Genomic DNA, 21,321 nt, shown 5'->3' with positions numbered 1-21,321 from the left:
GGGGAAAATGCATGAATGTATTTTGGGGACATATTTTATGTATGTTGTATTTATGAAAGGTAGAAGTTTTTCTTAATATATGGATATTGCAATGCAATTCTAGTGTTTATAAAATGAGCTTTATCTGAGTGTGTTGTTTCCAGAGCAAAAGGAAAGCTCACAGGATTCTGGGCATTTATTATGTTGCTGTGGGACTGATAAGTCATGGATTTAAGTAAGCAGCAATAAGGCATTCCTCTTCCATAAGCAGGATATGTAGGTGTATAGGTAACTTAAAACATTTGAAAGTATGTTTCCCAGTCTCATATGAAGTATTATATTGCTGTAAAAGCATAGAAATATAATCAGTATTTCACAGGTACTTGTGTGCATGTTTTTCATCGGTCATTCCCCTTTCCCAGCTGCTGTCCCGGCAGGGGTGGGCTGGATCCGTGCTGCCCAGGAAGCCAGTCCTGCCGAGCCTCCTGCTAACGGGGTCAGGGCCACCCCGTGGGGGTCCAGGCTTCGCTGCCGATCACTGTGGTGTCCCCAAGGGTCTGCAAATCCCCCCAAGGAGGAGAGTGTGGATTTAGGTTTGTGCTTAAATCGTGTTAATAAAGCCCCTCGTGGATACAGGAGCTACAGGCAGCATCATCCGACGGGTGGGACCGCAGGTGACAGTGAGACCTGGTGGGTTGGTGTCTCCTACTGACTTACCTTGTCCCCCTGAGATGGAGGATAATTGCTTTTGAAGGCAAAATGAGGTTTTTAGTTGCTGAGGAAGAACAAGGAGGGCAAGGCAATACCTTTGCTGCCCTCCTTCATCCACAGACCAGCCCTGTTACAGCCACAGAGTTTCTCCCAGACCTACACTACGTAAATGAGGTCAAAGTCCTGTGTCACCTATGGTTTGCTTAAGGGGTGATTCATGCAGTTAAAGAATACAAACAAACAGCGGTTGGTATTGGGGAAAAGCCACAGGGAAGTAAAACAAATGAGCACCCAGAAGGGAGTCCAGGCAGGAAGAACTGAAAGTTGTTTATTGTAGACAGAAACTCAGGCAGTCAATGAGGCGTTTTGCTCTAGTGAAGAGTTTGTTTGGAAGCTTCCTGGAGATTTTAAATTGACAGCAAATAAAAGCTTTGTATGTGATACATAGACGGTTTTGCAGGGCTTCCTACCCCCTTCCTGCTGCTACGACCTCTCTTCTGCGCCCGGGTGGGCAGAAGACCCCGATGCCTCCGCACCCCCTCAGCTTCCCGTGCTCCCTCCCCTGCAGCCCAGGCTTCGGTCTTGCCATAGACGGGGAAGGGAGCGAATACTGATAATTCACTTTTTATAGTTAGATTAATATAATTCAGAAAGGAAAAAAAAACCCACAACCCAAACTACTGATTGGCACGTTTTGATTGCATCAAAAGAAAAAAAAAACCCTTTTTTTCAAGGGGGCCCAGACTCTGCTCCTGAAGCCCGTGGCTGTGGGTCGGGTTTTTGCGTGGGGCGCGGGTGGGGACCATGGCCCCAGGGCCACTAGATGGCAACGGAGACGGCAGCATGGCCAGCGGGGCCGTCCGCTCGGAGCAACCTCTGCTCGCTCCGGAGGAAGGCGAAAGGCAGACTGGTGCAGTGGGTTCCAGATTTGCACCAGCAAAACCCCAAATGGATTTTAGAAGAGCCAAATAAGGTCCAGGGTAAAAATCTAGCATCTAGGAACAGCCCTTTCCAGGGAAAATAGGTATTGTTTGTAATCAGAAAGCGATGCAGCAGGTGAGGGTTCAAACAGACCAGTTGTACTATTTTTACAAAAGTCGATAAATTCTTATTTGCAGCTTTCCCTTCCCAAGCAGGGATGGAGAGCTCTGAGCTGTCAATCAAAAGGCAGTTTCTCATTTATATTTTCCTTTCTTGATTTTCTTCTTCCCCCAAACGTGATCATTGCCATCGCTATTAGCCTGAGCCTTTCACCTCCCTCTGAGTGAGGTGAGGGTAAATCCCCCAGCTCCTCTTCCCAAAACAGCCATCCAGACTCACCTTTGCGATTAACCCTAAAAGATTATCTCCCTCTGTTTGGAGGGTAACCCGTGCTGATCCCCCTTTACCTTCACGCACCGTCATTGCTGTCTTGTGGCTAAGCTGGAAATCAAAAGCGAGGAGGGTTTGGGGGGTGAAGGGCTGGCTAAGGGGGTGCCAGCCCCCCCGGCGCTGGGGCATGCCCTGGGTTGGAGGCTGCCACTGTGCAGCTCCTTCCCCTTCACTGGTAAAGCTTTGGGCAATGGAGCTGCTGGGCTTTTTGGAAAACGTGACTTGCAAAGAGCGAATAACTGACCGTGGAGGGGAGTAAAGGCTGTGACAGGGGAGCAGCGACGCTGTCTCTGCCTTGCCACAAGCTGGCAGAGGGGTACGTGGCAGCACCAGAACAATCTGGGCGATGCAAAGAGAGATTCACGGGTGATTTCTTAGCTGCTTCTCCCCGTAGCAAAATTTCTCCTTGGCTAGCCAAGACCAAGCGGTGTTATTCTGCCCATGCAGTATGAGACTTCTCAGGTCTGACTCTCCTCGTGCTTAGGTCAGAAATTGAATTGACTGAAGTCAACTAAGCGACACAGAGCGAGGAACAGAAGTGAAAAAATAATTAAACTACAGGAGGACAAAATCTGTACATCCCCACAGGAGATCCTTGTTTGGTTTTGTTGTGCAGAAAAGCCTACCTGCGTTTTCCTGCGTTTGCAAAGGACACTTGTTTTGGAGCACAGCAATAACCTCAGGGTCCAGCTCTGGTCCAGCTGAACTCAGAAGAAAACCTTTTATTGAGCCCAATGGGCTCTGGATCAGGCTCATAATTAACAACTTCTCTGGCTTCTTTTAAAACCAAATAGCAATGAAGAAGAGTGGCAGATTAAAGGAAACGTGTGTGTTTTACCAGCCTGGGCAGACTCAACCCAGCAAACGTGGTGGTGACCAGGAGGTGCGTGGGGTGGCTGTGGCTCTGCTGCAGGAACAGCACTGCATTGCTATCAAACAGTTCGAGGGGATTTAAGGGAGCAGAATGTGCTGGCATTTTCTGTGGCCAAAATAATTTCCTCTGGAACAGAATAAATGCCAAAATTTTCTTGCCTTCCCTCAAGTTTTCATATTGACCTGCACAACGCAATTTTAGAAGACGAAAATGAGACCATTCTGCTCCTTTGAATGAGGCGCTGCGTTTTTTCTCCAGCCAGGGACTCTCCGTCCAATTTCCTAGAGACACATAAAAGACTAAATCTCATGTTAAATTAAGAATTTCGGTTGTGTTACATCATACCTGCTTCATTACCAAGTAACACTCTGTCAGTTAACACAGGGTCCTGAGAAACCTCCTAAAGGTATATGCAATGGGATGAGTCCACCAAAACCTCTCATTACAAACCTACTCTCCTAGGAAGGGGGAAGCAGAGCTACTATAAAATTAATATTGCAGTAGTTCAGTGAAACACTAATGCACTAGTAACTATAGAAACTGTAGCTCTGGACATGAATGTTCAACATACTAATGTGCCCTGGTTCAAACTAATAAAGAAAATGTGATCTCTTACTATTCTAGCAATCTGCTTTAAAAGTACAAAATCTGTTCCGAGTGGAGCAACGCTTTGAAAGTCGATCAAATCACAGATAAAGCCTTCCACCTCAGCGGAGGTAAGAATTAAAAATCATGAAGTATCCGAGCCTTTATGGCATTACAGATAAAATCTGCCCAGTAGTTGTCACCTAAGCAATATCTATGAAAAACTTTTTTAATAGGAAAAGTAAATTACACATCCTCTTTGCATGCCTTCATTCCTAGGGATGGATTGGCGGTGGATTTGCCTTGGGAGATGCAGACACTAAATTTTGTTTTACTCTGGGGGAAACAAAGCAATAGGGTCGAGCCCAATGCACCAAAAAAGGGATTATTAACTTAACCAGGGTGGGCAATTAACATCCTTCACCGAGTCCGTAGCAGCTCACGTGCAGGTCGTGGCACTCGCTGTCTGCACGGCTCGCCGAAGGCAGCAGCCACGTGAGTCAGGTTAAATGGTGCCCCTTGGCCAGTGCTAGCGGAGGGCTGGCATTGCATGGAAACGTGGTGAATTAGGCTGAAACATTTAGACTCAAAGCAAAAGGTTGTTGGGCACCGTTAAGTTTGTGCTTTTTTACATCAGCCAGGATCGATTAGGGGTTGTCCATCTAACTTGCTTTTTAAAGACTTGCTGCTCCCTGTGCAGAAGTGCGGCTTCTCCTGTGAAACAGCCCAAGCTGCTAAAGAAACCCCATAGCTGAGGCTTTCTGATGTGTGGCCAAACTTTCTTTAACAATATGTTAAAACTTTATTTTCCTCTTTTTTTACATCATAATCCACAATTCCCAACCAGCAAGCTGGGAAGATTATTTGGTTTTGTGCAATCCTTTCAATGCTTCATTTGGATCTGCTCTAGGAATATTCCCTTGTTAAAACATTGCAGCATATTTCTTTCATTTTGTCTCTACGATGGGGACCTGGGCACTAAGCAGTGTGTTACCTGCATCTGCATAAACCAGATAACCAGGAAGAAAATTGATGAAGAATCGGGACAGTTTATCCATGTTTTTCAGGGATCCCACACTTTGTAGGTCAGTGTTATTCTGGACTTGTGAGTGTTTCTGGCATCTTATTTGCTTCTTGTCTTGCTCTGAATCAAATCGATGGTTGGACTTGATGATCTTACAGGTCTTTTCCAACCTTAATGATTCTGTGATTCTGTGAAATGATGCTCTTCTCTTAGAGATAAGCCTCATCTCATTCATTCATAGCCCCGTTATTATCGTTATCATGGAGATCTCAGTAGCTCCGTGTAAGATGGCTCATGGGAATGCCCAGCTGGGTTTTACATTCCTTGTGAATCCTGCGAACGCTCCAGAAGCAGGAGAGCATCTGGTCCTCCCCGAGATTCACCAAAACAACGTGCTCCAGCTCTGTGGGTGCTGGGGCTCCGGGGGGGTCCCTGCTGCAGCCCAGAGCAGACTGACAAGCTGCTAAACCTCTGCCTTCAGCCTCCAAAATTTAAAAGCTGTAGGGAGAGCTAGAAATCTTCCCACATCACCCCCGCAATGCTCTCCTGCACGTCCCCAGGGTGGGCACGGGGGGCTGCGGGTACGGGCACGGCCCAGCTGCTCTCAGCCCCGGGGTGCCTGGGGAAACGTCTCCCTCCGGAGCATCCCGGAGCCAGATGGGTGGTGCTCCTTGGGAGGCACAAGCTGGAGAGCTGGAAGGAAAAAAAAAGTGGCTGTACTCCTGTTTTGCTAATCTAATTAGGCAAAAGAAACATCATTAATGCTCTGCGTGTCTAATTGATTAACATACCCACTAAAGCGCAAGGTTGCTCTCATTAGCGGAGCTTCGTAGCTGTGAATGCCTCTTTGCCTGAAGTTGCAAATATGTTGCGTATCTAGAAGGCGCATCTCATTTCTGTCGTTGTAAAATACTTAGCATTTTTATGTGACTATTAGTGATGAGGGGAAAGGGAGGAGATAGGAGAAAAGCCCTAAGTACAGAATAAGCAGAGAGTCTTGGAAAGTGAGGGTTTGTTATTTTTTGTGCCTCATTAGCTGTGAAAGGGAGCAAGATGGGTTTTTTTCCTATCCCATAACAATTGTAAAGTTTTTCTGCTCTGCATGGGAAAAAAATATTAATCTTTGGGGCAACAGTGAGCTGAAAACCTGGAACCACACAACTCATTTTCATCAAAATTAATCCAATTTCTAAATTGTCATTTTGCGTTTCTTTTTTTTCAGTTTCATAAATATCTGAATGAAAATTTATTTTGTGCCTAAACCAGGAATTTGCAGTTCATAAAAGGGTAAGTGCGAGAAGATTTATGTCTCTTGCTGAAGCCTAAGACATGGGTGCCTGCAGCGGCAGCCTGCCCTCCTCTGTGCTGGCCGAGCAGTGGGTATTCCTGGGGCATGACTCATCCCGGGCAAAGCCCAGCATCAAAATGAATTTCTGCCATAGGATGAGATGACCGGCGTCCTGGGAATGCCCTTTTTTTCTGCTGACTATGGAGATAACAGGTTCACGTGGAGATTTCTACATTGCAGAGATCTAATTTTGATCTGAAATAACCCCAGCCATTTCACAGTGTCGTCAGGCACCTTTTCTACCTTGGAAAGGAGAGAACTGATGCTATCCCATCCCATCCCATCCCATCCCATCCCACTCCATCCCATCCCATCCCATCCCATCCCATCCCATCCCATCCCATGGTTTATTGAGAGGCAGAAGCAGCAGCCGCAGCCATCCCTGTTCTGCACATCTCCTTGTCCCCGATCACAGCTGAGCCCCTCTAGCCAGGCAGACTGTTATTAGACAGCAGATTAATCAGACTGATACCATCCCAATCTGATAATAACCCCAGCTTTTCTTCCTTGATGTCTTTTCCACCAGCATTTTCATGGATGCCAAATGCAGAGGCAATGGGGGATTTCGCAGCAGGTTTCCCGACCGCTCCTCGCTACCAGCAGCGGGCTCTGCCCTGCCTGTCCCGGGGCTGCGTTATCCCGTGAAGCCTTTGCGGCAGCCCCGCTGCCCCACACACCCGCCAGAGCCATTTCCCAGGCTTCAGCAGCTGCTCTTAGTGTAGGAATATAAATAAATTTAGATCATCAAATTATTTCTTTTGCAAGAGACAAAATGCAAATTCTGGTTGCATTTTCCCTTTTCCGTGTCCTACCAGAGGGAAAGAGGTTATAAAAATATAAAGCGCTCCAGACTTTCTTAGGGAACTTACCTATAAATAAGTTTAATATTAGATGGGTCTAAACTTGCAGGTGGGCAGCTTGAGAGGCTGTTTTTTCTGACCACTTTGCCCTGTTACCCAGAGGACTGTAGCCTTTTCTACCTGGTCCATTTTTCCCCAGCAGCAGAAAACAGCCTACAAGTGACACATGGCCCATCTGAGCCCAATCAGGGCAAATAAAAGCCCAGAGCAAGGCCAGCGATACAAAAACCTCCATAATTGTGGCACGGGCATTGCCTTCTCTGGTCATGTTCGGTCTCATCCCCGGGAACGGTGACGAATCCCGTGTGAATCTGGGTCATGCCAGGACAGTGAAAAATGAGTGGCACAGGCTGTGTGTGCTTCAGCTTTCGCCCACAGCCAGCCCCTCTTCAGGGTCTGAAAAATGGTTTTATTCTTCAGGAACGTATGTTAAAATTGCGAAGGAGATTAATGTGACCTATTGAGTTTTATGCTCACTTCCTACATAATCGTTGTTGAATTTTGTTCCTGTTTCTTTGAGGGGGAAAATAAGTTACTTCAAAGAAGCATTTGCAAATAATTGTATTTACAGAATTATTTCTGCCTTCATGGGCTCTCAGGGGAAGCAGTGGAAGAGCCACCAGGACTGGGTATGTTGTGATCTGACTCACAGATAAACTGCTCAATGGATCCACTTCCCAGGCTGCTGCTATTTTAGTTTGGTATTTGTTTATTATTTTCCTTTCATTTTGCACATTTCCTCTTCAACGCCCTCCTTCCTGGCATCGCCTGCGCTTTTCCTTTCAGCAAGAGAGAGAAACCAAAGGCTCAACAGGTTAAAGAAAGATCCCATTGCAAACGTTGCCCCGTGCCAGGAGGCAGCTCTGTGTTACTGAAGTTTATTCTTGCTTTTTTCTGGCTCCTCATTCCGAAAGTGATGGAGCTCACTGCAGTGAAACCCAGAGCTGGGAAAACAGTTTTCCTACCTGGATAAGGAGCCTAGTTAGTGCATTAGGAGATGGGGATGGATGGGTTTCAAGCAGCAGCTTTGGGAGGTGCTTTATTAACCCTCCTCTTCCAAGCAGCTGCCCTGGGGGTCTCCCATCCCCATCCCCTCCTGCCACCTCTCCATAGCCGCGAGGCTCAGCCTGCAACGGAGCAATCCTCAATGCTGTATTAATACACACAAATTCTCTTCATGGCTCTGCAACTCAGGAGAAAGCACAACATCCCAGACCTGAAGGCTCAGTTCATTTAAAACACATCTTTGTGGGTGTTTTCAACCTAAAACACAGCTTCTGTGGATTTGGGGGTTCCTGCCTGCATCTATGCCAGCTTTGGTTTTTAAAGAAACACCATCTTGGCTTATCCTACCCAGGATCACAGCAAATCCTCTACCTCTTGAGAGCTTTAGTTACCAGCTTTCACGGAATTCTTATACAAATCCTGTCGGTAGATTAAAACCAGGTCTGAGCAGCTTATACCCCCCAGTCTATGGGGCCAGCACCCCCAGTCCGGAGTGCAGAGTATCCCTTGTGTAGCCCGAGGTGGGGGATGACCCTCTCTGAGCATCTGCCCCTCTCACAGTGCAAAGGAGGCCACTAGCTCTCACCTTCACCTTCCCAAAATCACTGAAAGAAATAGGGCAGACGGGAGGTTTTCGTCATCCCCTGGATTTTCGCAACAGCAGGAATAATTGCCATGACAACATGATTTTCTGTGTCCTCTATTAAGCCAGCCTTGGGGGTCACAGTCCCCACAAGGGCTTGGGTGTCCCAAAGGTCTTCTGTCACGTCTTCCAGCCCTTCTGGGAACAGCTCAGATACCATCGGGTGGGGGGTCCAAAGCAGCACACGTTATATGTTCAGGCGCCTGAACCCTTCCTCAAATGTCAGCCTCTTTCGGAAATTTCCCACTGCAAAAATCCACCGTGCTTTCCCTCTGGCATTAGGTTTTTGCTTTATATTGTGTATTGCAAGAACCATGAGCAGGAATATACATACACACATACAGAGGAAGAAAGAAACACTTTAAATGAAAGATCCAGTTATGAATTAAAGAAAAAGGAAATGTAATTACTGTAGAAACTGACTGAGAGCATGCAAATGCTGAAATGGATTAAGCAGGAAGCGCTCACCGAGCAGAGCCACGTTTGCTTCCGTAATATCCTGTTTATAGAGATAAATCTAAACACCTAGTCTTAAAAGAGCAACATTTAACCTCCCCCATGCCAAGTGTTTTGATGTAGGCTTCTCTCAATGTGCCAGATGTAATTAAAACTCGTAAACAGCTGTTAGAAGTGGTGAAAATATATCCTTTCCTACCTGCAGCTTATCAAAGGGTGTAATTGAAAGCAGGCAATTAATAAGACACCAGAGAGAGATCATTCATGCTAACCTTTTCTCTGTGCACTGTTCTGACAACAGTAACGTTACGGGCTTTCCTTACCTTTCTCTGCTCTCAAGCATTCTCCTTCTCACCACCTGAAGCTTTTTTTTCCTTTACAAACGTAAAAGCATGAAGTTCAGACAGCGCAATCGCGAGTAGCTCTGTGGGTAAATGCATCTTGTGCAGCCCCACCTTAGTAGAGCCATCGACAATAGGAAGAGCCAAAAACCGCGTCCTCTTGTTATCTCAAAAATCAGGTGTTAAAAGCCTGGACGATGACATTCAATGGACGCAGACTGGAAGTTACCTTGGAAAAGGTCAAAGTGAGATCAAAGCTAAATTTTGACTCAATATAACATGAAGACTAGGTAGATGAAGTTAAAACCGTATAAGACCCAAAAGCTGCCAAACCTCGACAGGTCCAGTTTTGAATTCAGATCAGATAATGCAAACATTTGTGCATTGGCTTAATTTTAGGAGTGTTAGGTCTTAATTAAAAGATGGGGAGGGGTAGATCCGAGAAGTCATTGCTCGCCGCCTGAGCAATCCAGCTGAGTTCAATCCCGCCTGCGCGTGTGGGCTCTGGGGGTCTGGGTCACAGTGCTCAGGTCCATTTCTGACACCCCCCCCCCCCCCCCCCCCCCCGAAATTGCAGGGTCTGCACAAACCTCCTGGGAACTGAAAAGTTTTACTTGTCTTACAAAAGGTTAGCATGAGAGAAACAGAGTTAACACAAGCCATTCCTCCAGGCCAATAACAGGTATTTGGAAAATGGGCTTCATTTTACTAACTTGGGTTTTTTAAGCAATATTCCCACTGCGGAAGATGCCAGAAACCAGAAAACACATGGTGAAGTCAGTAGCTGACAGAGAAATGCTCTTGTCTCATTCTTACTCATTCATACCCTTAAGTTCCTATTGATCTAATGTTCATCAGCTGCTTTTCTCCTTATTAATCCCCTTTGGTGAGTAAACCTTCCTCCCACTGTCTTCCTTACTCATGGGCTCTTCAGAGGTGCTCTGAATTCTAAGCTGCAGTTAGATTATGGTCCACAAAGAATAAAGAAACAAAGAATAACGTATTTCAGGGATCCCATAGCTGCAGGGAACAGAGGAGATTCCCCAAATCCCATGTGTTTTGTCCTCCTGGCTGTGACAGCACCTTACCGGTTCTTGGTGGCACTTCTCTCGCTGCCATCACACCTGATCCTGCAAAGGTTTTCCCGTGCGTTTGCCTACCGTGTTGTGAGCTGTGTTCTCAGCTGCTAATTTGGGTAATATCACCACTGTAATTAGAAGGGGAAAAAAAAAAAAAACAGAGAAAGAAAAGAAGTCTTGGGGTGTGTAGGGAAAATGAGGCTTGTTTGTGATTTCTCATTGCTGTCTTGATCTTATCAGTGGTTGCAGTAAATAAACATACACATACATAAATTCGCATAGGCTATTTTTTTCCAAAGCATGCTCTCCATACACAGAATATAAAAACCATCATCATTTGATACTATAAGTGGCATAAAAACTACTTGACATTTTTCATTGTGAATATCAAGATTGTTTTCTTGCCACTGCAAATCCCCGAGGATACATTATGCCTGGTTATCTCCGTTCAACACATTTCACAGGGGGACATGTTACAAGAGAGGCAAGATTGACAAAAATAAAAATTCACTTGAATGTAGAAGGCGAATCTATTTCTTGTTTGGCAGGCTCTGGCAACTGGTACTTAAACAGCTTTTCATGCATATCGGATACACACGTGGCACTTCAGCTGAGAAAATAGCTGCCTTCCAGTCTGCAGGAGAAACAGGCAGTTTGCATTACCCCTCTGATCATAGATCATCAGAGCTAAAGTTGCACAAAAGCTGCTTAAGTGCATTTCAGTCTGGGGAATTCAGAGCTGCCTTTGTGAATGAGCTACGCAGTTTGTATCAAAGCGAATTGGTTTAAACATCCCACCCTTGCTGGGCCCAAATACGCCCCTGCCTGGGGTGTAAGGGGAGCGAGGTGCAGGGAAGGACCCTCTAGTTCAGCCAGGCAAAGCCAATGTATATTTTTGCACCATCTCTGGGCAGAGTTGCTGTCTTCCTCCACCAGACGTGGGAGCTGGGAGAGCTAAAACCTGCTGTAGCACTCAAAATATTTCAGATTATCTTGCCCAATGCTTCATTCTGGTGGAGACTTGCCTTAAACAGAAAAGGAAAATCTAATAAGAGCTGGATAAGAAGAAATAGCTGTTGGGACAGGCTGAATGCTTCCAGGGTGGCTGGTGGGCTTTCATTTTTGTATTCTGCTTGGGTACTTCACTGGTCACCTCATAATCACAGAATCACAGAATCATTAAGGTTGGAAAAGACCTGTAAGATCATCAGATCCAACCACCAACCCAACCCCACCATGCCCACTAAACCGTGTCCCGCAGTGCCACGTCCACACGTTCCTTGAACACCTCCAGTGATGGTGACTCCACCACCTCCCTGGGCAGCCTCTTCCAATGCTTCACCACTCTCTCAGGAAAGAAATTTTTCCTAATATCCAGCCTAAACCTCCCCTGGCACAACTTGAGGCCGTTTCCTCTTGTCCTGTCGCTTGTCACTTGGGAGAAGAGACCAACACCCCCCTCACCACAACCCCCTTTCAGGCAGTTGTAGAGAGCGATGAGGTCTCCTCTCAGCCTCCTCTTCTCCAGACTGTGAATGGCACAGGGGTGGCAGCTACAGATGCTCACCGACCGGTATCCGAATTTACAGAAAATGGGCAGCAGACCTGGCTGACTCCCTTGGGTCTGGTAGGCAGTAATCCCATCACTTTGCACCGAGTGAATCACAGGAACAGAGCGTGCTTCATTCGAAGACCTCCTCATAAGTTATTAATTGTTATTTAGACTCAATACCAGACAGCAAAATTTAATCAGCCAGCATTGTGAAATAGCAGTGAGGGAAAACTCTAGCGAGCAGCAACAAATTACCAGAGGCATTATGAAATTGTCCCTGTGGCTTTAACTACTCATTTTGCTGTGTTCATTAGAAGTCCTGCTCTGCCTGTTTTATTTCTGCTAAGGAGAGGCTGTAAGCATCGCTCTTCTCCCTCATCCCCCCATTGCAGCAGGAAAGGCTCCTTGCTGACCTGCTGTGCCTGGGACCAGGACTTCACGGATGAGACCTCGTGGTCGGTGACACATGGGGAGGAGAAGAGTAACTGAGACTTTTTGCTGAAGGATGTATGGTCTGTTGTGTTCACGCACAAAGCCAGCTCACCTGGTCCTTGAACATTTAAAAAGAGAGTGACTTTTAAAGTGACCTGCCCAAAACCACCGTTACATGGATTATAATGCAAGAATATTCCCAGTCCTTCCTCCTTTTGATCATGCCAGTTCAAACTGGCAGCAGAACCTGACTGCCACGAAGAAGATGTAGCTTTCCTCTCTTTCATTTTTTTTTTCTGTTTGTGTTTCAAGTCTGTTAACTTGTTCTCAAGGCTTCATTGACTTGACAATAACATTGTTGTATTAAGAACGTCACTCACAGTTCCTCAGTTTTTTTCCTTTTCCTCGCTGCTGCTGTCATGGGTGAATGAGTCCTTTAAAGTGAAATGGCCATGAAACGGCGATTAATTATCATCGCTGCTGAGAGATGCTGAATTTCCCAGTTATAACTTCATGTCTAATCTCTTTTGTGAGAACAGCAGAAAGGACCACCGGGCTACTCTCACTTGCGTTTCAAAGGTGACCTTTTAATTAGAGTTAAAGGCCACCAAAAGAGGATTACCCCGTCTGAGACGCCAGCTCTGAAGGGTGAGCACAGCAGATGTAGGGGCAGGCGGATAAACAGAAGATCACCGCTAAGCTGGCAGCAGAGAGCAGAGAGCACTGAGGGGTCTGCAGGGAGGGAGACACCCAACCTGCCCGCCAAGGGAAAGCTTTGCAGCCAGACATTGCTTGCTGCAACCCTTACTCGAGCAAAACTAGGAGAAGTCATGGGATAACCCCAGCTTCTGGATCTCTTGTGGAGCTCATGGTGGTTGCAATTGCTTGGGAAAAGCTTATCCTCTCTGACGTGTTCAGCAAAAGTGAAGTCCCGAGAACTGTGTTCCAACTTCCCGTGCTATTAAGGCAAATGGAAGTCATCACTGGTGCTGCCGGGACTCATCTGAATGCCCACCAAGAAGGAAAGGAAAAATGTTCTAGTAATTGCTTTTACTGGCTTGTGGCTAGTCACAGCACTCTCTGAGGCAACACGCAGTGCCTGAGAGCTTTGTGATCCTTTATGTGACTCTTCTCCAGCTAAGATTGGAGATATTCCTTGCTCATTTGGCTCATATTTCTTTCTCATATTGACAAAGCCATACACTTTTTAATACCTGTTGGTAATCTCGATAACAGAAGTTCCAAGCCCCCCAGAAGTCTGTTATTTTCATTTGGCTTTTTAAAATGGACACATCAATTACTCCCAGGACTCAGGCGAAGCTTCTTGCACACAGTCCTAGGGTCGGTTCTCAATATCCATGTCAAACCACATTGCATCTCTGTGATGTAAGGAAAAGGAGGGTAGTAAATCCCCCTGAGCCTGAAAAGCTAATGCATTAGCTTATTGCCTCTCCTACCATCACTAACGCCATAATCTGATGGAATTAGGAGAGATGGTCCAAAAACCAGGAGAGTGGAATTTTTTCCTCCAAAGCCCGTGAACCACTACTGCACATCTCCATCTTTGCTAAGGATCTTGTGTGAGAACTGATGTTACCGTATCCGAGCAGATGTACAGGAGCAGAGCCATATGTTTTAATGGGTTGTGGTTCCCGGGGGGGTTACTGCAATCGCTGTCCTATGGACAGCAGCCCTTGTTAGGAAAAATAATACAGAGGCTGAGGCAAAGCATGTGTTTTGACAGGGGATGGTTTCACAGTTGTAAGAAAGGAGTGTTTAAGGTCTCTGTGACTGCCTGGAAGAGGTGCCAGGAAGAGGTTTTCTCACCGGCTTGGCTCCTCTTCCTTTCTCCTATCAGCACTTGGAGGGGCTCCATCCCGCAGCTTCGTCTGCTTGGCTTCCTTCAGCGAGAGCTCCGCTGTGTTAGCGCCCGTTCAGACAGCCTTCTGCTCTGCTTTCTGCTAATTAAGTAACACAGCTGCTTTGCCAGCCACCTGGTGCCTTCGTTAAAAGAGGAGTAAACCTCAAACTGTTCTCATTTCATTTCTAAGGATCAAAACTGACAACTTTTCTCATGTGTAGAGTCATGAATATGTATGAAATTCAGAGACCCCATCAGATCCCTGATCCTAACTTAAACCTGACCCTCAAAGAAAGACATGTCTGCTCCGAAATCACTTGTCCTGGGCCTTAACTATTGTGCAGCCCATGCCCTCTCCCATGATCTTTACCGCGTCCTTAAGTTCTCACTTGAGTTCTCACTTGAGTTCTCACTAAATGAATGAAATCATACCTGTTAATGCAAGCTGGGTAGGGCACCCTGTACCAAATGGGGGAGAGATTTTGTGACTATTTTATCACAACCTGGCCAAAGTCAAATGGAGGAATAGTGAAAAGTCACAAAGTATATAGTGTTTCAAGCAGAAGTGACGGAAAACAGGCGTGAGAGGCTCTGCTGGTGGCTGGACTTGTGTTGCGGCAAGGGAGAGGATACCATGATGGGCCATCTGCGATGCAACAGTCCTGGGGGAAAAGAAGTGGTGGAGAACAGAGCTTGATCACCCCATCCATCAGGACCCAGAGGCAGTTTGTATGTACCATGAGTCTCATGCATGCTCATGCTTGTATCCCACACGTCTTGTATTATTCATGGCTTGAAGCTATAGCTATTTGGCTGAGGAAAAGACTGTGGATGGATCCTGATTTGGTTCACACCCTACAGACAGTGGTGTTGCTCCGTTGTCTTCACCTGAGTAAGAAAGATCTGAATGTGGCCAATGTGTTTGGCATGCTGGAACGACAATATGCATGTTTATGAAGACTGTCAAAGGACACATAGTGATGGAACTGGGAAATTATAAAGGCACTGGGGAAACGTTAGATGATATCATGTCTACAGAGCCACAGGGCTCTTAAAGCACTACCCCGAGCCATGACAGTACTGATTGTACTTCGTGATTCATTGGCTTTGGGAGAACATGTTATGCCTAAAAACCCGCAGGACCTCTTGAACCACAAGGTTTCATTAAAACATGAAGGGGTTCCAGTATTATCATAGCCTTCTTTCTTCTCCATTTCAGGAGCTTCTTCAGAGTCTAAGATGATATTTGTAGGTCTAGTTGGAATTTGGAAACTAATGAATAAAGATGAAGAAACCAGAAGGAAATTAGTTATTAACTACATTACATACACACACATACCCAGGCTAGCCCTTTCAGCAAGCCGTGTGGAGAAAGTGGGTGTGTACAGATTAATTAGACTTGATCTTCTTGTTGCCAAAGAAATATAAATTTGCCATGCCATAAATTTGCCACTCTTTTTTTTCTCTTCATTTTTATTTTCATTTGCCTTTAACAGAGTTTTAAATACTGATTCCAATGTAATATGCTTCCTGAGTAGCATTAGTGCTGAGTCTAAACCAAACATTATCTGATTAAATCTTGACCCAAATGAGTTTGTCTACTTTCTGAGCTTCTAAATACATATTTACCATATGTTGCCTCATATGCTGCCTTTCTTTTTTACTGATACTTTGGTCCAAATGTTGTAGTAATCATATGTTGCTTTTAGTCATGAGTCAAACAAAGTTTCGAGTTTGTAACCACTTTTAGAAGTCTGAAAATTAAATAGCATCAGCATCCTGGTCAATCCTGATGTTGTCACAGTTGTCACATCTTCCCATCTCCAGAAATGGTGGACAAAGCCTCAGCAGACATGCGTCTTTCCCTGTGCCAAGTCTGCCTGAGCACACAGCACTGCACAGCCGCCCCAGGACCCCTTTTATGGTGCAATGTCATGGGTGAGTTAAATTCATCTAATTCTCAAACAAAAAGCAGTCCATGGTTCCAAACGGCCCTTGCTGCCCTGCACCGGGTCTAGCTGATCCATTAGTCCTTTGCACAGGACGAGTGTTCAGGTGGACACCATGTCCCTGAGCTGGGTGACGGCACTGCCACCACGGCCCAGGGGCAGCTGGCGGTGGGGAGTCACTGAAATCAGAGCACAAATGCACCTTTGCTTACTTGGAGTTATCGTACACATCTGCCTCAGGCTGGGGATGGTGCCTGCTCCGGCCCTGGCTATCTCCCCCCATGGTTTCATCTCCTTTCAGCCACGGGAAGGGCAGGGAGAAAGCTGAGCAGCTGCTGGGGGCTGCAGCCCACAGGTCAGGAGACCCCCATGGGCTCTCAATACCCTCCAGCTCGGCAGTTGCAACATCACAAGCCTTTTAGCAGCTGCCATGCCTCCAGCCCCCGCTCACACTTGAATTCTCAAACGAGTCAACACAGAAACGTGTCAGATCAGAGCAAAGGCTTTGGTTAAACAGAAGCAGCCTGGCTGGTCCTGGATTCCTCTTCTCCAGCCTCCTGCAAGGAAAATGTGTCTCATCTGCTGGGGAGCGCTGTGTTCTCCCACCGCTGCTTCATCCACAGGTTATACCCCCTGCACGTTCCCGTGCAGCTTCTCATCATCACGCAGCAAACTCAGCCTCTGCTTCAGAAACTGCCTGTTTTCCTCCTGCCCTTCTCTACGTGCAGGAGGCAATGCCCAGTAGCAAGGTGCAGCTGAGATGGCAGTGGAGAGCTGGGAAAGCCCAGCCAGATCCTGGAACAGAGCTGGAGAGGTCCCAAATGTGAAGCTGCAGAAGCTGCATTTCCCCCAGTGCCCGACCCCACAGCTCCCAACCCTCTGGGCTGCCGTGCAGACAGGTTGAAGCATCCCAGAGGCTCCATCAGCACCGGCAGCTGCAGAAGCAAGAAGAGAACCCAGTGCCATTTTCCTGGGTGCTGGGTCCGGCTCTGGCTGTGCGTCGGATCGGGACCAGGGCAGGAACAAGCATGGAGAGGTGTTTTGCAGGTATTCATCAAGATGATCCCTTTGCTCGCTCAGCCATTCTCTCTGTTCTCCTCTTCAAGGCTGATTATAAAATCTTCATGTTAGCTTAAAATAAGTGTCAGTTGGCAGACACAGCAGCAAAGCAAGAGATTTTGTGAGCCTGGGGGTATTTTTATTCATTTACGAATGGCAAGCAGAGGGACACCATCTGTTATGCAGATACAATTTTTTTTTTCCCTTCCTACCAATTGTTTCTGTGTTTGCAGCACGGACAGTCCCATGAGTCTGTCTTGCTATTCTTCATCAATTTTATAAAAAAGCCCAAATAACATTAGGAGCATCTAAGCAGGGACCCTCACTGCATTACCTGCATCTTCCTGAGCAGTAAGTTTCAGTGATCTGCTGGTCTGGATGTGGCATGTTTTCTTCCCAACTTCGTGGTTACGTATCTGAGACGCACAAAAGGGGAGTTTATTTCAATGATCCAGATGGTATCGAGGGGGCAACAAGAGTAAATCAACAGGCACAAACACACAGAGAAGCGGTGATGTTAGAGACCACGTTTCCAGGTTAAAGAAAAATACTTGGGTTTCCAGCTCTGTTCTAATTTACACCAGATCTGTGCATCTGTGGCTGGGGTTGTATCTCCTCGTTGTAAGTCTTCTTTGCTCCTATATGAAGATATTGCAGGCTGTTTTTTATTCCCAAAGCAAAGCCTCTATCCCACAAGCAAATTCCTGACATGGACATGGAGTTGCTGCAGCCATCAGCTCCTTCCTTTGTCAGGCGCATCAGTCAGGTCAAATCCTTCCTGAGGTTCCTGGGAAACCTCTTTTTTGTTCAAATTTCCTGAGCAAACATGAGAAGATTGTATGGATCCCATTTCTAGTCTGCTGCTTAAAAATGTCTTGCTTTTTAGGCTGGACACAAGGCTTACTAAGATGCATATGTATATATAATATACAAACCTGTTCTTTGACTTCAATCAAATTCGGCAGTGCCTATAAAACCTTTGAGTATCTAGAAAATCTAAACCTTTTTAAATGTGTTTAAGTGTTTGCACTGTCGAAGTGAAAGTGAACATAAATGCAAGTTTAATATTCATGCCAGTTTGTTCATGGATTTTATTTTCAGGATTCTCCTTTCTGTGAGGGTAACATAAATGTAAGTTATTGGTGATAAATAGTCACACTTAATTCCTCTCTCCCGGCCCTCCTTACGCTCACACTAGCTGCTCTTGCTTGAGCTCTTCCTTTTTTTCCCTGTTTCCTAGCAAACTGTAGTTATAGGTGAAGTATTTTCTAGTTCAAGCCAATTTCCAGAATTATTCAAGCATTTAATTTAAAAAGAAGCATGTAATTATAGCAAAGTACTTCAGAAAATTTTAATCCCTGTACCATGAAGCTGCCTTGGAGTTTCTGGGAACAGATACACATCACCTTACCACAGGCTGGACTGGGACCCCAAAACAAAACCTGTGAGCTAACACGCTCCAGCTTCAGCTCCATGGTTGTGTCGTAGCAGACTCACATGTTGCTTTTGGCTGATACAAAGGTGGTCCCATTAAACACACCTTCGAAAGAGCATCTCAAGGGGGTGGGTTTCTGTCTGAAGAGCAGAAGTTACTGTGTTTAATTTAAACATTTAACATTCAACATCCTGTTGCTCCACGCTCAGAATTGATTATAAACGTAGGGATTTATATCTTCTTTCCGCGGAAGAAAATCTTCAGTAGACAGAAATGGGGAGGGGAAGTAAAGGCTACTGTTCCTCTCATGGACCCAAATTCACATGTGTTGGCCGAACCATATTCTGTATAGTATTTACATATGTTATGCATTCCATCCCTAATTATATGCCTTATTGCACTGCTGGTGCTGAGCCTGATGCTGGTAACGGCGGCTCTGAGCAGTAATAGCAGGTTACCTGTAGTTTTATTGCAAAATGAGCTGCTAGCTCTCTCCTTGCTTTATTCCAAAGCAAGAGCATTTCTTTGCATATGATCACACAAAATCTACTTCACTCGTCTGTGCCGGGGTAGAAATTGCCCTCCAGAATGGGGGTTGCTGTTGGAGCCAGAGGAACGCCGTCATAAAATCACTTAACACCATTTAAGCCATATAGGATCAAACATCATTGCCATGAGGTCAGCAAACCCAAGGGCTGCAGGAACCAGACCGTTTCAAGGGAGGTTGTGTTTGAGGCGTTTGCTCAAAGCCAAAACCAAGCATGAGGATTTGCTGCTATTTTCTAGGTTGGCAAAAATCATGTTAAACACAAGCTGTAATAATTAGCTCAAGACAGTAAGGTACACGTACATTGAGTTAGAGGAAGGGGATGGATTTTGGCGTTGCTATTTCTCCACTCATTTTGATTTAGGTGGTGGCATGAGAAGGTTGAAGCACATTGGTGGTGATATCCAAATCCAGCCTGTTAGTTAGCTCCCAGAGTCAGCTGGGAGGTGGCAAAGATCAGAAATTCCTGATTTCTGGAGCAGGTCTGTGCAGTCAGGGAGGCAGCATGGGGCTTGCCTGTGGAGCCTGGCCACCGATCCCGGATACAACAGAGACAAGTCACTCAATGAGGCTGTCTCCATCCCCTCTCCACGAACTGGCAAAATGTGAACCTAATTTGCCTTCTAATGAGTTTCATGTAATGTCTTTCAAGAACAACAGCAAAACTTGTGATTTCCCAAAGAGAAAATCAAAGATGCTTACAGGGAGTTCCTGTTATTATTGGCACATTTTGGGGCTCTGTCTGCGTGATCAAATAAGATAATGAGAATCATGATGATTCATTGTGGTCATTAGCAGTTCCTCTCCAGCACAATCTAATGATGATCAATACCAGTATTTCTGGACAACCGTGCTCGTGGTGAGCCCAGGCCAGCCCATCCACTGGGACAGAACGACAAGGCATTGCAGCAGGTCTGGATCTGCTCCTCCCTTCTCCTGATGAGACGCAATACGGGTGAAATTGTGGGACATGGTTTAGTGGGCATGGTGGTGTTTGGTTGATGGTTGGACTTGATGATCTTACAGGTCTTTTCCAACCTTAGTGATTCTGTGAGTCTGTGAAACACTGCACATTGCTGTGCATTGATTTTGCATTGTTGTGCATTGATTTTGGCATAGAGAGGAGGACAGGAGTGCTGTATTCACCAGACGCTGGAGGCAAGTCCTCATTTTGGGGGACTGCCCTCTTGATTCAGCTGGAGCTGGCTAAAGCAAGCAGGGACACTTCTGCTCGTGGGGAAAACATCATCCTTCACAACCCAGAACCACCACTGCAGATCACCCTGCATGTCCTGGACAGCAGATCTCCAGGAATTTAGGGACACATTTCTTTGTTTCAGCTTTATCAGCTCCTTGGAGCCAGCTGGAACATTCCCCACGGCTCTCTGATGTGGGAGCAGGGGAAGCCCCAGCTGTGAGGATATCCTGGATGCACCAAGGTCTGGAAGGGACATCTCCATCAGCAGCTGCTCTTTGCCATGCAGCTGAGCAGAGCAGCTCCCTACTAGGTAGCAGAGGAAGAAAAAGACTGTCTCTGTGAAATAAGTGGTCCCCGGAGAAGTTATAATAGTAGGCTATCACACGGTGAGGCGGGTGGGAAGGTGGGCAGAAACTTGTCAGTGAAAAATGATTCACTGGATAACTGTTTTCCAGGAGAGCTCGCAGCACTAATCACATCTTCTCAGTTGCTAATGGCTTAGAAGAGTTAAAGGAAGAGTGAAAGTAGCTTCTTGCCTTCTGAGTCCTCCATGAACATCGCACTTGTGAGGAAGTTGGCAATTAGGCAAATTAAGGATCTATAGAGAAATCTTCCTCCAACCTCTCTAGTTCACTTTTAGAGCTAGAAGAAGAAACTCAACCCGTCAGTAACTAAACATGAGACTATTGCACCTCTCCTGGATTATGAGCATCACTGTCTCCCAAATCCTCTGTGATTAACAGGATTAAGATTCATCCCTCAAGTGAAAGGAGCCACTTGGACTTCCTGTCTTCAGCTGTTCTTCTTCTTCTACCATCCTTTGAGGTTGGACAAAGCCAAGATAAAGCTGTGAGCTGCCATTGCAGAAGCTAAAGCAGAGTTACGTGCTGTCTTGGATCAGTTCTCATCATGGGCAGCAGGAGGGAAGGGACCAACTGCGACAGGACCGTGCAGTTGGGTTTCATGGAGGGATGAGGGGTTGGTGAGGGTGGCATTTGCACACCTGCATTCT

This window comes from Gavia stellata, chromosome 20 (genome assembly GCF_030936135.1).
Source record: "Gavia stellata isolate bGavSte3 chromosome 20, bGavSte3.hap2, whole genome shotgun sequence".
Classification (NCBI taxonomy): domain Eukaryota; kingdom Metazoa; phylum Chordata; class Aves; order Gaviiformes; family Gaviidae; genus Gavia; species Gavia stellata.
The sequence above is the reverse complement of the archived record's forward strand: the minus strand, read 5'-3'. Positions refer to the sequence as shown.